This window comes from Astyanax mexicanus, chromosome 24 (assembly GCF_023375975.1).
Source record: "Astyanax mexicanus isolate ESR-SI-001 chromosome 24, AstMex3_surface, whole genome shotgun sequence".
Taxonomy (NCBI): Eukaryota; Metazoa; Chordata; class Actinopteri; order Characiformes; family Acestrorhamphidae; genus Astyanax; species Astyanax mexicanus.
The window spans coordinates 11,062,694-11,077,678 of NC_064431.1; positions in this window are offsets into that span (position 1 = coordinate 11,062,694).

Below are 14,985 nucleotides of genomic sequence, written 5' to 3' on the forward strand. Positions count from 1 at the left end.
GGACTTCAGAGTTTGACTGGCAAAACAATTAGATTAAACTGTTGTTCTTCACACTGAGGAAAAAAATAGTTAATGATAATTGTTTGCTGTGTCTCTGCAGATTTTGTTGAACAATAAAAAATGTCATGCGGTACTTAAGCATAAAAAATGCTTATGTTTAACAGCGATTTAATACTGACTTCAAAATAAAGCAGTAAGTAACATTCTGTTGTGAAAACACATGTAAATAAAAACACAATACACATATATATTTTTTTGAAAGTCTGATCAATACAACTATACACAAAATTACAGTATGCATGAAACATTTTTACAATTTACTATTCAGCTGCTGCCATTTTTTTAACAGTGATTTAATTTAACAAAATTTGTTTTTACAATAACTTACTGTTAACTACTGCCAGTTAGGTACTGTGATTTTATTTCACAGTAAGTTACTTGTCAATTACTGCCAGTTACTTACTGTAAATTTCACAGTACATTTTACAGTGTACATTTTCTTTGATTAAATTTGCAATAAAACAGAACTTTTGTTGATTGGTACTAAATCAACACTAAGTAAATCTCGTAACTTTCACATTCCTGTTGATAACTCCTCCATCTCTCCCTCCCCTCAGGTCAAGAGTTTGGGTGCCATTCTCAAAAGAGTACTTTCCTTCGGATCCCATGTCAATAGTTGGTCAGCTACTTCCATCTCCGGAAAATTAATCGTCTTTGTCCTTCTCTTACTGCTCACACTACAACTAATCTGGTCCACAGTCTGGTTACCTTACGTTTAGACTATTGTAACTCTTTTTATTTTGGCCTGCCACATAAATGACAGTTGGTTCAAAATGCAGCTGCCCGTGTCATTACCCAGACTCCCTCAATCCATCATATAACACCTGTTTTACAACAGCTTCACTGGCTTCCTATCCCATATCGCATAAACTATAAAATATTCCCCCTCACAATCTTGCCCCTCCTTATCTTTCCTACCTTTTTCACATTGCTACACCTGCTTGTACCCTCAGATCCTCTTCTTCTATTTATCTTACTATTCTTCCTGCCCGCTCTGGAATTCACTCCCACCTACTCACCATAACATAGACTCATTGCCACATTTCAAATCCAAACTCAAAACTTCTGTTTAAAATCTGTTTAAAGTTGCTTATGATTTGTGATTATTAATCCTATTCTGTACTTTTTTTCCAATGTATATTCTATATTCTGTCTCTATATATGTATTGTATGTTCTGTCAGTTTTATGTTGAATCATGTAAGGTGACAAGAAAGGCGCACACAAGTAAAATCTATTATTGACCCCTTTCACACCTGACACTTGGGTTCAGACCAGACTGAAAAATTAGAATATCTAGACCAAAGGAAGTAGGTGTGAAAGCCCCATTAATAATATGTCTAGATGTCACGAGGCCTCTCATATCCAATGAAGTCTTCACACCATTTCCCAGGATTGCTTTTGTCTGACTATTTTCTGAACCAGTTATTCAAACCGGACTCGTCATTGACTGTAGTGCAACATAATTTTTTTAATGACCTAGCGTTTAACATTTTTTTTGAAAGACGCAGAGGAGTTGCACTCCGTTGCATGGTGGTTTACCTCGGAGATAGGAGACCTCTTTAAGGAATACTTTGTGGGTAAAATGAAATTGCAATCTACTTTAAAACATTACGGTAACTACAGCAACATTGAAACTGAAATATTAACTGTTTTTTCTATAAGGATGCTGAAGTTCTGAACAGACAACTTGCTGGGAAGGTTCTGAAAATTGTGGTTGACAAAGCTGCCCCAACCAGTGCCACTCTCGTTATAGGGGGAACAGAAGTCCTGAGGGGACTGGATATACCAAGTTCTTGTGCCTTGCTGTGATGGGTCTTATATAAGCTCTTAATCTCAGCTACCCAAGACAACTGAGGCATACCTTTGACGTTTTTCAAAAGTTACTCCTCAAACTGGATGGACTAGTACACTACAATACAGTACTAGTACTAGCTAGTACAAAATAATGTCAACAAAACAACAACTCGTAACATTCAAGGCCTTCTCTGCAAATTGCAGAGTTTTTTAATAAAATAATATAATTTATGCTTAAAATCCAGTTCAGTTTAATGGACCCTTTATGTGTATGTTGGAATATTTGAATATAAATATAAATTTTTTGTGTCGCTGCGAGTATTGTTGCTTCAAGAGATGGTTTTACTATGTAACCTTTCCGAAGCATTTGGAAATGAAAGATGAAGAGTTTCCTTCTGTAATGTTGTTTGTTAACGAATGTTGTCTGATCTACAAGAGCCGTTTGGTGGGTTCAGTGCCTTCTTTGAAAATTGAACAGAGCAGTTTTTTTTTTTAATTTTGGTATATTTGACATAGCAAATTTGCCATCGGTAAATCAGTGCTGTATGTATTAAATAAATCTTAAATGAAAAGTGGACACTGTGTTAATTTAATAATGACATACCACTGGCAAATATGGTTCCCCAAAAATGTTTATATAGTGCATATTTACTTTAGTGGTATGTTCTCTTATCTGCTGTGTCTACAGAATCTACAGAATAATTTGCACAGATCTTTTTTTTTGTTTGTTTGTTTTTTGTGAGGCATATATTTTCAAGAATATTTTGATATCAAAATCTATTTTTTTTAACTGAAAGGCTTGTTTAATTGTTCATTTAACACTTGCTAATAAAAAAAATAAACAATTTCATTTCTTAACAGCTGTTATCAGCTGGTATATTTTGTTCTATGCAGATGTCTATTTATTTAAACCAATAAAAAGGTGATGTTTAAAAAAAAAATATTTGCCTGAATAAAAAGGTTGGTTTAAATGAATACATTTTTAACGTTTTTCATAAAATTATCGTGGGAACAACAAAATAAGTCTCTTAGCTTTTTCTCAACAACATTTTAGTTAGTATTGCAAAACGACAAAAAAACATTTACACATTACTCATATGTTTTGTGTTCTTGCGCCCTCTAGTGTCCGTAAGAGAACATAGCAGTATTTGCAAGTCATGTAACCTGAGGACATGATTTAGGTCTTAAAACTCATTTCTGATTGAAAGAGGTTTTCAGTAAAAAAAAACGCTTGAAACTAAGCGTAAAACACTTTTCTCAGTGTGAAAAAAGATTTTACTACATTCAACATACATTCAACTACATTCAACCCAAACACTTAAGAAATGACGAAAACGAGATGTTAGTGAACAGTTATGATGTGTTTTAGGTCTTAAAAATTCATTTCTGACCGCAAGAGAAGTTTTCAGTACAAAACAACACTAAGCAGTTTTCGCTCTAAGGAGTGATAGAGGAGCTCAAAACTCTCAGCGTGAAAAAAGATTTTACTACATTCAGCAAACAAATGAACCCAAACACTTAAGAAAGAATGAAAACGAAATGTTCGTGTATTTTAGACAGTTATAATGTGTTTTAGGTCTTAAAAACTCATTTCTGACAGATAGAGAAGTTTTCAGTACGAAACAACACTTGAAGCAGTTTTCGCTTTAAGGAGGGATAGAGGAGCTCAAAACTAAGCGTAAAACGCTTTTCTCAACGTGAAAAAAGATTTTACTACATTCAACATACAAATGAACCCAAACACTTAAGTAACGACAAAAACGTGATGTTAGTGCATTTCACACAGCTATCATGTGTTTTAGGTCTTAAAAACTCATTTCTGACCGAAAGAGAAGTTTTCAGTGCAAAACAACACTTGAAGATGTTTTCGCTCTAAGGAGTGAAAGAGGAGCTCAAAACTAAGCGTAAAACGCTTTTCTCAGCGTGGAAAAAGATTTTTCTACATTCAACATACAAATGAACCCAAACACTTAAGAAACGACAAAAACGAGATGTTAGTGCATTTTACACAGCTATCATGTGTTTTAGGTATTAAAAAGTCGTTTCTGACCGAAAGAGAAGTTTTCAGTACAAAACAACACTTGAAGATGTTTTCGCTCTAAGGAGTGAAAGAGGAGCTCAAAACTAAGCGTAAAACGCTTTTCTCAGCGTGGAAAAAGATTTTTCTACATTCAACATACAAATGAACCCAAACACTTAAGAAACGACAAAAACGAGATGTTAGTGCATTTTACACAGCTATCATGTGTTTTAGGTATTAAAAAGTCGTTTCTGACCGAAAGAGAAGTTTTCAGTGCAAAACAACACTTGAAGATGTTTTCGCTCTAAAGAGTGAAAGAGGAGCTCAAAACTAAGCGTAAAACGCTTTTCTCAGCGTGGAAAAAGATTTTACTACATTCAACATACAAATGAACCCAAACACTTAAGAAACGACAAAAACGAGATGTTAGTGCATTTTACACAGCTATCATGTGTTTTAGGTCTTAAAAACTCATTTCTGACCGAAAGAGAAGTTTTCAGTACAAAACAACACTTGAAGATGTTTTAGCTATAAGGAGTAAAGAGGAGCTCAAAACTAAGCGTAAAACGCTTTTCTCAGCGTGGGAAAAGATTTTACTACATTCAACAAACAAATGAACCCAAACACTTAAGAAAGAATGAAAACGAAATGTTCGTGCATTTTACACAGTTATAATGTGTTTTAGGTCTTAAAAACTCATTTCTGACCGAAAGAGAAGTTTTCAGTGCAAAACAACACTTGAAGATGGTTTCGCTCTAAGGAGTGAAAGAGGAGCTCAAAACTAAGCGTAAAACGCTTTTCTAAGCGTCAAAAAAGATTTTACTACATTCAAAAAACAAATGAACCCAAACACTTAAGAAACGACAAAAACGAGATGTTAGTGCATTTTACACAGCTATCATGTGTTTTAGGTCTTAAAAACTCATTTCTGACCGAAAGAGAAGTCTTCAGTGCAAAACAACACGTGAAGATGTTTTCGCTCTAAGGAGTGAAAGAGGAGCTCAAAACTAAGCGTAAAACGCTTTTCTCAGAGTGGAAAAAGATTTTGCTACATTCAACATACAAATGAACCCAAACACTTAAGAAACGACAAAAACGAGATGTTAGTGCATTTTACACAGCTATCATGTGTTTTAGGTCTTAAAAACTCATTTCTGACCGAAAGAGAAGTTTTCAGTACAAAACAACACTTGAAGATGTTTTCGCTATAAGGAGTAAAGAGGAGCTCAAAACTAAGCGTAAAACGCTTTTCTCAGCGTGGGAAAAGATTTTACTACATTCAACAAACAAATGAACCCAAACACTTAAGAAAGAATGAAAACGAAATGTTCGTGCATTTTACACAGTTATAATGTGTTTTAGGTCTTAAAAACTCATTTCTGACCGAAAGAGAAGTTTTCAGTGCAAAACAACACTTGAAGATGGTTTCGCTCTAAGGAGTGAAAGAGGAGCTCAAAACTAAGCGTAAAACGCTTTTCTAAGCGTCATAAAAGATTTTACTACATTCAAAAAACAAATGAACCCAAACACTTAAGAAACGACAAAAACGAGATGTTAGTGCATTTTACACAGCTATCATGTGTTTTAGGTCTTAAAAACTCATTTCTGACCGAAAGAGAAGTCTTCAGTGCAAAACAACACGTGAAGATGTTTTCGCTCTAAGGAGTGAAAGAGGAGCTCAAAACTAAGCGTAAAACGCTTTTCTCAGAGTGGAAAAAGATTTTGCTACATTCAACATACAAATGAACCCAAACACTTAAGAAACGACAAAAACGAGATGTTAGTGCATTTTACACAGCTATCATGTGTTTTAGGTCTTAAAAACTCATTTCTGACCGAAAGAGAAGTTTTCAGTACAAAACAACACTTGAAGATGTTTTCGCTATAAGGAGTAAAGAGGAGCTCAAAACTAAGCGTAAAACGCTTTTCTCAGCGTGGGAAAAGATTTTACTACATTCAACAAACAAATGAACCCAAACACTTAAGAAAGAATGAAAACGAAATGTTCGTGCATTTTACACAGTTATAATGTGTTTTAGGTCTTAAAAACTCATTTCTGACCGAAAGAGAAGTTTTCAGTGCAAAACAACACTTGAAGATGGTTTCGCTCTAAGGAGTGAAAGAGGAGCTCAAAACTAAGCGTAAAACGCTTTTCTAAGCGTCATAAAAGATTTTACTACATTCAAAAAACAAATGAACCCAAACACTTAAGAAACGACAAAAACGAGATGTTAGTGCATTTTACACAGCTATCATGTGTTTTAGGTCTTAAAAACTCATTTCTGACCGAAAGAGAAGTTTTCAGTACAAAACAACACTTGAAGCAGTTTTCGCTCTAAGGAGTGATAGAGGAGCTCAAAACTAAGCGTAAAACAGTTTTCTAAGCGGGAAAAAAGAATTTACAAGCTTCAACAACTCTTAAGAAATGTTTATTACATGATAAATGTTTATTACATGATAATGTGTCTTAAAACCTTAAAAACTCATTTGTGATGAAAAGAGAAGTTTCCAGTACAAAACAACAATTCGCTCTAAGGAGTGAGAGAGGAAGCGTTATAAAAACGCTTCTGTCAGCCTAAATCGTCGAAAAACAGACTTTATTACATTGATTACACAAATGAATCCAAACACTTAAAACAACACTTTATCGCTCTGTTGAATGAGAGAAACGCATCGCTTAGCCTGAATCGACTTTAATACATTCAACACACAAATGAATTCAAACACTTTAGAAATGTTGAAAACAAGACGTTTATTGCATTTTACACATATGTTTTAGGTCTTAAAATGTAATTTCTGAACGAAAGAGAAGTTTTCAGTTCAAAGCAATAATTGATACAGTTTCTCTCTCTTGAAAAGACACAGGTTTAATATATCCATGTGTATAGAAATATGAGTAGAAGTAGAAAAGAATGCATCACAGTACATTCTGGACACACCATGACATGTATGTAAAATAAATTACATGACATTCAGACCTTGCAGTTCTTGCACTGCGGAGTTCATAGGGGAAGTATAATTTCGGCAGGATAATAATGCTTCCAAAATTATACTCCCCCTATTCGAAGCCCCCCTGTTGAAGATGCATCACAGGACACACTCTACACACCATGCCATTAATGTAAAATAAATTACATGACATTCAGACCTTGCAGTGTTGAGATCATGGGGGAGGATTATTTCGGCAGGTTTAAAAATAATGCTGCCAAAATTATACTCCCCCCAGTTGAAGACCCTTGTTAAAGATAGACATTCAAGTGGGCTGATGTGGGTGAAATCTGTGGACTGACCATTGGGGGCGCTATTAATGATATACCTGTTTGTTAAATAAAAAAAAACAAACGAATAAAAAAAAAAATAACAGAATAGAGAAGCTAGCAGTTATCTAACAGCCCGTGTCAAAAAATCTTTAATAAATTTTTCTGTTTTGGAAAATTAAGTTTCTAAATAAAGAGCATTTTTGAGACGGACTGTCCGATTTTTTTTTTCATTATAGTTCAACCTCCCGGGCCAGATGTTTCTTGCTTGCGGGCCGCATCTGGCCCGCGGGCCGCCTATTGCCGACCTATGCACTATGCCATGAATGCAAAATAAATGACATTACATTCAGACCTTGCAGTGCTGAGTTCATAGGGGAAGCATAATTTCGGCAGGATTAAAAATAATGCTGCCAAAATTATACTCCCCCCAGTCAAAGCCCCCTGTTGAAGATAGAGTAAAATGCATCACGGGACATACTCTACACACCATGACATGTATGTAAAATAAATTAAATGACATTCAGACCTTGCAGTCCTGAGATCATAAGGGGAGTATTATTTCAGCTGGCTGAAAAATAATGCTGCCAAAATTATATTCCCAAATTTGAAGCCCCCCTGTTGAAGATAGAGCAAAATACATCACAGGACATACTCTACACACCATGACATGTATGACACATAAATAGCATGACATTCAGATCTTGCAGTGCTGAGATGATAGGGGGAGTATAATTTCGGCAGGTTTAAAATAATGCTGCCAAAATTATACTCTCCCCATTTAAAGCCCCCCTGTTGAAGACATAGTAAAATGCATCACAGGACATACTCTACACACCAAGCCATGAATGAAAAATAAATGACATTACATTCAGACCCTGCAATGCTGAGTTCATAGGGGAAGTATAATTTCGGCAGGATTAAAATAATGCTGCCAACATTATACTCCCCCCAGTTTAATCTGATGAAGATATAGTAAAATGCATCACAGGACATACTCTACACACAATGACATGTATGAAACATAAATTGCATGACATTCAGACCTTGCAGTGCTGAGATCATAGGGGGAGTACAATTTCGTCAGGCTTAAAAATAATGCTGCCAAAATTATACTCCCTCCAGTTGAAGCCCCCCTGTTGAAGATATAGGAAAATGCATCACGGGACATACTCTACACACCATGCCATGAATGCAAAATAAATGACATTACATTCAGACCTTGCAGTGCTGAGTTCATAGGGGAAGCATAATTTCGGCAGGATTAAAAATAATGCTGCCAAAATTATACTCCCCCCAGTCAAAGCCCCCTGTTGAAGATAGAGTAAAATGCATACTCTACACACCATGACATGTATGTAAAATAAATTAAATGACATTCAGACCTTGCAGTCCTGAGATCATAAGGGGAGTATTATTTCAGCTGGCTGAAAAATAATGCTGCCAAAATTATATTCCCCAATTTGAAGCCCCCCTGTTGAAGATAGAGCAAAATACTTCACAGGTCATACTCTACACACCATGACATGTATGACACATAAATAGCATGACATTCAGATCTTGCAGTGCTGAGATGATAGGGGGAGTATAATTTCGGCAGGTTTAAAATAATGCTGCCAAAATTATACTCTCCCCATTTAAAGCCCCCCTGTTGAAGACATAGTAAAATGCATCACAGGACATACTCTACACACCAAGCCATGAATGAAAAATAAATGACATTACATTCAGACCCTGCAATGCTGAGTTCATAGGGGAAGTATAATTTCGGCAGGATTAAAATAATGCTGCCAACATTATACTCCCCCCAGTTTAATCTGATGAAGATATAGTAAAATGCATCACAGGACATACTCTACAAACCATGACATGTATGAAACATAAATTGCATGACATTCAGACCTTGCAGTGCTGAGATCATAGGGGGAGTCCAATTTCGTCAGGCTTAAAAATAATGCTGCCAAAATTATACTCCCTCCAGTTGAAGCCCCCCTGTTGAAGATATAGGAAAATGCATCACGGGACATACTCTACACACCATGCCATGAATGCGAAATAAATGACATTACATTCAGACCTTGCAGTGCTGAGTTCATAGGGGAAATATAACTTCAGCAGGTTTAAAAATAATGCTGCCAAAATTATACTCCCCCCAGTTGAAGACCCTTGTTAAAGATAGAGTAAAATGTATCACAGAACATACTCTACACACCATGACATGTATGAAACATAAATTGCATGACATTTAGACCTTGCAGTGCTGAGATCATAGGGGGCGTATAATTTCGGCAGGCTTAAAAATAATGCTGCTAAAATTATACTCCCTCCAGTTGAAGCCCCCCTGTTGAAGATAGAATAAAATGCATCACAAAACATTCTGGCCACACCATGATATGTATGGAAAATAAATGACATTATATACAGACCTTGCAGTGCTGAGTTCATAGGGGGAGTATAATTTCGGCAGGCTTAAAAATAATGCTGCCAAAATTATACTCCCCCCATTAGAAGCCCTCCTGATGAAGATATAGTAAAATGCATCACAGAATATACTCTACACACCATGCCATGAATGCGAAATAAATGACATTACATTCAGACCTTGGAGTGCTGAGTTCACAGGGGAACAAATATAATTTAAGCAGGATTAAACATAATGCTGCCAAAATTATACTCCCCCCTGTCAAAGCCCCCTGTTGAAGATAGAATAAAATGCATCACAGGACATACTCTACACACCATGACATGTATGTAAAATAAATTACATGACATTTAGACCTTGCAGTCCTAAGATCATAGGGGGAGTATTATTTCAGCTGGCTGAAAAATAATGCTGCCAAAATTATATTCCCCAATTTGAAGCCCCCCTGTTGAAGATAGAGCAAAATACATCACAGGACATACTCTACACACCATGACATGTATGACACATAAATAGCATGACATTCAGATCTTGCAGTGCTGAGATGATAGGGGGAGTATAATTTCGTCAGGTTTAAAAATAATGCTGCCAAAATTATACTCTCCCCATTTATAGCCCCCCTGTTGAAGACATAGTAAAATGCATCACAGGACATACTCTACACACCAAGCCATGAATGAAAAATAAATGACATTACATTCAGACCTTGCAGTTCTGAGATCATAGGGGGAGTACAATTTCGGCAGGTTTAAAATAATGCTGCCAAAATTATACTCCCTCCAGTTGAAGCCCCCCTGTTGAAGACATAGTAAAATGCATCACAGGACATACTCTACACACCAAGCCATGAATGAAAAATAAATGACATTACATTCAGACCCTGCAGTGCTGAGTTCATAGGGGAAGTATAATTTCGGCAGGATTAAAATAATGCTGCCAAATTATACTCCCCCCAGTTTAATCTGATGAAGATATAGTAAAATGCATCACAGGACATACTCTACACACCATGACATGTATGAAACATAAATTGCATGACATTCAGACCTTGCAGTGCTGAGATGATAGGGGGAGTATAATTTCGGCAGGCTTAAAATAATGCTGCCAAAATTATACTCCCTCCAGTTGAAGCCCCCCTGTTGAAGATAGAATAAAATGCATCACAAGACATTCTGGCCACATCATGACATGTATGACACATAAATAGCATGAAATTCAGATCTTGCAGTGCTGAGATGATAGGGGGAGTATAATTTCGGCAGGTTTAAAAATAATGCTGCCAAAATTATACTCTCCCCATTTATAGCCCCCCTGTTGAAGACATAGTAAAATGCATCATATGACATACTCTACACACCATGACATTTATGTAAAATAAATTACATGACATTCAGACCTTGCAGTGCTGAGATCATAGGGGGAGTACAATTTCGGCAGGCTTAAAATAATGCTGCCAAAATTATACTCCCTCCAGTTGAAGCCCCCCTGTTGAAGACATAGTAAAATGCATCACAGGACATACTCTACAGACCAAGCCATGAATGAAAAATAAATGACATTACATTCAGACCTTGCAGTGCTGAGTTCATAGGGGAAGCATAATTTCGGCAGGATTAAAAATAATGCTGCCAAAATTATACTCCCCCCAGTCAAAGCCCCCTGTTGAAGATAAAGCAAAATGTATCGCAGGACATACTCTACACACCATGACATGTATGACACATTAATAGCATGATAGTCAGACCTTGCAGTGCTGAGATGATAGGGGGAGTATAATTTCGGCAGGCTTAAAATAACGCTGCCAAAATTATACTCCCTCCAGTTGAAGCCCCCCTGTTGAAGACATAGTAAAATGCATCACAGGACATACTCTACACACCATGCCATGAATGCAAAATAAATGACATTACATTCAGACCCTGCAGTGCTGAGTTCATAGGGGAAGTATAATTTCAGCAGGATTAAAATAATGCTGCCAAAATTATACTCCCCCCAGTTTAATCTGATGAAGATATAGTAAAATGCATCACAGGACATACTCTACACACAATGACATGTATGAAACATAAATTGCATGACATTCAGACCTTGCAGTGCTGAGATCATAGGGGAGTACAATTTCGTCAGGCTTAAAAATAATGCTGCCAAAATTATACTAACCCCATTTGAATCCCCCCTGTTAAAGATAGAGCAAAATACATCACAGGACATACTCTACACACCATGACATGTATGAAACATAAATTGCATGACATTCAGACCTTGCAGTGCTGTGATGATAGAGGGAGTATAATTTCGGCAGGCTTAAAAATAATGCTGCCAAAATTACACTCCCCCCATTTGAAGCCCCCCTGTTGAAGATATAGTAAAATGCATCACAGGACATACTCTACACACTATGCCACGAATGCAAAATAAATGACATTACATTCAGACCTTGCAGTCCTGAGTTCATAGGGGTAGTATAGTTTCGGCACGCTTAAAAATAATGCTGCCAAAATCTCTCCCCAGTTGAAGCCACCCTGATGAAGATAGTCAAATGCATCACAGGACATACTCTACACATTATGACTCACAAGAACTTGTGTAGGACCCGTGTAGGGCTGTATACTTTAATAGGACAATTTTATAGTCTATGCGGACTTTGACTGTAAACCAGTGCAGTTATGATAGGACTGGACTAATCTGGTCAAATTTTCTAGTTTCAGTAGGGACCATGGCTGCAGCATTTGGAACTAACTGAAGTTGCTTTAAGTTACTGTAGGAACATCCTGACAGTAGTGCATTACAATAGTCTAGCCTTGAGGTAATGAAGGCGTGTAATCATTTTTCTTTGTCATGCAGGGATCAGGCATTTCTTAGCCTGGCAATGTTATGGAGGAGTAGAAAAGCTGTTCAAGTAACACTAGATATGTGTTTAGCGAATGCCAAATCTGAATCTATAATAACGCCAAAATTAGCTGCTGAACCAGGTGTGACTAAGAAGTCGGCCAGATTTAACATTACGTCTGATAATTTATTTCTTGCAGCTTCTGAATAAAAGAGAAGTTTAAAGTTCAAAACAAAGCCGTTTAACTCTCTAAGGAGAGAAAGGAGCTCAGCATTGTGCTTCTCAGAGCCTGAAACATCAATCAACAGCCTTTCCTGCATTCAAGACACAAATGAAGGAATCCAGGGCCCACTGCACCAGCATATGATCTCACAATGGGTCTCATCCCGGTACATAATGGCAGTCTAAGGGTTAACTGTATTGAAGGAAAAGAAAAAAAAATCACATCATTTAATTTTGTCTCACTGTCCTTGGTCATAGTCTATAGTTCATAGATAAAAATATAAACAAACTGTTTCACTTTGTTCAAGCTTTAGAAATAAAACCATGATGAATACGGGCAGATTTCAGGATGGGAAATGACATTATCTTAATTCACAAAAATCAGGACTAAGAAAAAACACCACTATTTGCAAAGACATCTTTCCACACTAGAGGATTATAGATGATCTAAGTATGAACTGATTATCAAAAGTGTCTGAACCCCACCAAACGCTGTTAAAACACTGCAAATCTAGGCAGTCAAATTCACCATTGCAACCAACAGTCTCAAAACAACAGGGAATGTGTTTTTTTCAGTTCTTAATACTCCTGCCTGGATATCCATCTTTATAATCTTTTTTTTTTACAGCACCATGTATGTACTCAGCCTGTATGCTGTGCTCCAGTCACTATAGCTGCACACTGCACTTGTTAAAATTGCTAAATTGATATGAGATTTTATTTTTGGATAAATAAACCTTTATATACGTATATTTAACTGTTTGTTTATTTAAATGTCTTTTTCCCCAAAGGTACACAAAGCCCTATAATGGGCACTGTGATGTTTTGACTTGTGCTCTGCTGGTAAAACTTGGGTCCAGTCATTCACATAAATGTTACTTTGACACATACCAGGCCGCAAAAATGGTTTTCTCAAAGTATAACATATTTTCAATGTATACTGCCTCTGCCCTTACTTTTTAAACTGGTGCTGATGTAGCAGGTTGAAGATCACTACATGATGTAGAGCATGAGGGTGCCAGTGAGAGAGGAGGAGCCTTCAATTGCTGACACAACCTCCTTCAGTTTTTTTACAATATCTGGTAACTTTAAGTAAAAAAAAAAAGAACACGATTAAAGAATTTGTGGGATGTCACATAACTTGTTTTTTGTTGAGAGACAAATAATACATACTGTGGTATGTTACATACCTTTAAGTGCTGACACTATGTCCTCAATGAGCACAGATCTCTTTTTCGGAGGCTGCACAAAGCTCTCTTCACTCTCAGCATCTATCAGACTCTTTAACACAACAAAGCAAATTTGCCAGTGTTAAATCAGCAATGTGAGTTTTAAATGTAACTTGATTTACATGTTAAAAACAGAAACCTGAGTGATTAAAAACGAGTGAAAACAGAATGCCCTGAAATCAGCTCGCACACACCCGACCTCTCTCTTCCTTTGTCACGTGACCCCGCGCGGTTGCGCGCAAGGCACACTAGATGTGCTGCAGCAGCAGTTCAGTTCAGCGAGTCTTCAGCACGGCAACAGATAGGCTTCTTCTCCCCCGTGTCCCACCAGCCAGGTAACATACACATCAAGTAAAATTGTACCGTTTGCCCTCTAAGCCCAACGTGAAATCATTTTGTTGTGCAGTAAAATGTCTCATACAGCACCACGTGCGCTAAAAAGTGCCCTTTTTCCCCCAGAGCACTTGCCCCCAAAATGTCTGTGCACACCACTGGCTGAAACTCACAATTTCCAGTGAATTATTTATGGTTGTGGATTCCAGGCCAACAACTCTTACATCTGAGTCTGTATCTGTATCACACAGTGGAGGGGCTGTGTTGGGATCAGAGCATTTTCTCTTCCTGAGATCTTCTTTAAGAGCCTCAACCATGTGCTTTTGTGCCTTTTTGACAGTGTGTGAGCACAAAATTAAATAAAAAATGTAAAAATGTTAAACTTAGAGACACCCACAATCACAGAAATCGAAAGAGTTCTGCTGATGTCACGATCAAGTCAATTTAATTTTTGTGCTAAGAATGGTCTATTATCCAAAAACATCTAGTTAACATTGTTTCTGTGGTCAGAAAACTACTAGTAATAAATCTGAGGAGGAATGACAGTAATAGCCTACAATATGTAATTATACAGCTGATGTATAATGGGGAACCGCAATGTAGGCCTGATCAAAAAAGGTGATGTAATTGATGATGACCAATAAGTAACCTGATGAAGGTAATAATCATAAATTTGGAAAATTCCCAGAAAACTACAAAGGAAGCAACAAGATGCCATAAACCTAAAGTAATGCAGATGTTTGCAGTATAATTTGATAAATGCCAGGATAACAAGTTTTTGTAAGATGGTAAACACAGGATTATACTTTTTATTCAT